General features: G+C 43.9%; 1 pseudogene; it reads left to right on the forward strand.

The window, feature by feature from the left end:
* Window positions 1-426: 426 nt before the first annotated feature.
* LOC105500908 lies at window positions 427-1,292 on the forward strand (annotated as a pseudogene).
* Window positions 1,293-1,521: the final 229 nt, after the last annotated feature.

Below are 1,521 nucleotides of genomic sequence, written 5' to 3' on the forward strand. Positions count from 1 at the left end.
GTAGATTTTTGTCCCACATTTCTCCCAATTTTATCCTCAAAATTCTTAAAACAGAATTTTGTATGGTTGTGTTTTTACCTAATTATCTACTATAATCAATTTAATCTCTATAATATTATTAATCAGGGATGCCTTAACTATTTAATATAGATAATTTATAAATAGCAAATTAATAAATATTAATTCATACTGGAAAATGAGTTACTTTGTTGATCTTTTATATAAAGATCTAGAACTTGATTGTTTCATAGTTTCTTTTCTTAGAGAGTAAATATTATCATTGGTCCACTGAATTATGTCCAAAGTTATAGTAATGTTTTAGTGACCTCAGTATATAGGTATGAGATTATTAGAGCTTTGAAAATTGGGAAGCATAGGATTTCTATAATCTTTTAGATAAAAGGTAAATGGGAGCAAGAAGGAAACGGACGTTGAGAGAACGAGGAGGAAGGAGAGAAAATGGCATCAAAGGATTACAGTACCTATAGCCAAGCTGCAGTGCAGCAGGGCTACAGTGCTTACACTGCCCAGCCCACTCAAGGATATGCACAGACCACCCAGGCATATGGGCAACAAAGCTAGGAACCTAGGGACAGCCCACTGATGTCAGCTCTACCCAGGCTCGGACCACTGCAACCTATGGGCTATACAACTTCTTATGGACAGCCTCCCACTAGTTATACTACTCCAACTGCCCCCCAGGCACACAGCCAGTCTGCCCAAGGATGTGGCACTGATGCTTATGATACCACCACTGCTACAATCACCACCACCCAAGCCTCCACACCGCTCAGTCTGCATATGGCACTCAGCCTGCTTACCCCGCCTATGGGCAGCGGGCAGCAGCCACTGTACCTACAAGACCGTAGGATGGTAACAAGCCCATTGAGACTAGTCAACCTCAGTCTAGCACAGGGGTGTACAACCAGCCCGGCCTAGGATATGGCTGAGTTAGCTACAGTTATTCCCATGTACCTGGGAGCTACCCCATGCAGCCAGTCACTGCACCTCCATCCTACCCTCCTACCAGCTATTCCTCTACACAGCCGACTAGTTATGATCAGAGCAGTTACTCTCAGCAGAACACCTCTGGGCAACCGAGCAACTATGGACAGCAGAGTAACTATGGTCAACAAAGCAGTTATGGGCAGCAGCCTCCCACTAGTTACCTACCCCAAACTGGATCCTACAGCCAGGCTTTTACGCTGGAGGAGACTTCTGCGTCAAGTTTTGAACGACTGATGAGTAAGTGCTCACCAGGTGGGGAGGACCTCAGTATAAAGCTAGTATAAGGGCTTAGAGGTATGTGGGAGTTGGGATGAGTTTGGGGAGCAGCAAATTGCCTGGGGTGCAGGAAGGAAATGGTGAGAGATGAGAGTGAAATAAAAGTTGCTAGAATTGTGAAGGGGCTCTCTTCGTTGTAGGTAGTGAACTAGGTGAATCTGGATTATTGTATATGTGTTGCTGAATAGTCTTGGTGATAGTTTTCTCCCTTTGTTGATGTTGAAGCTGATAGCAATT

This window comes from Colobus angolensis, unplaced genomic scaffold (genome assembly GCF_000951035.1).
Source record: "Colobus angolensis palliatus isolate OR3802 unplaced genomic scaffold, Cang.pa_1.0 Scaffold119, whole genome shotgun sequence".
Classification (NCBI taxonomy): domain Eukaryota; kingdom Metazoa; phylum Chordata; class Mammalia; order Primates; family Cercopithecidae; genus Colobus; species Colobus angolensis.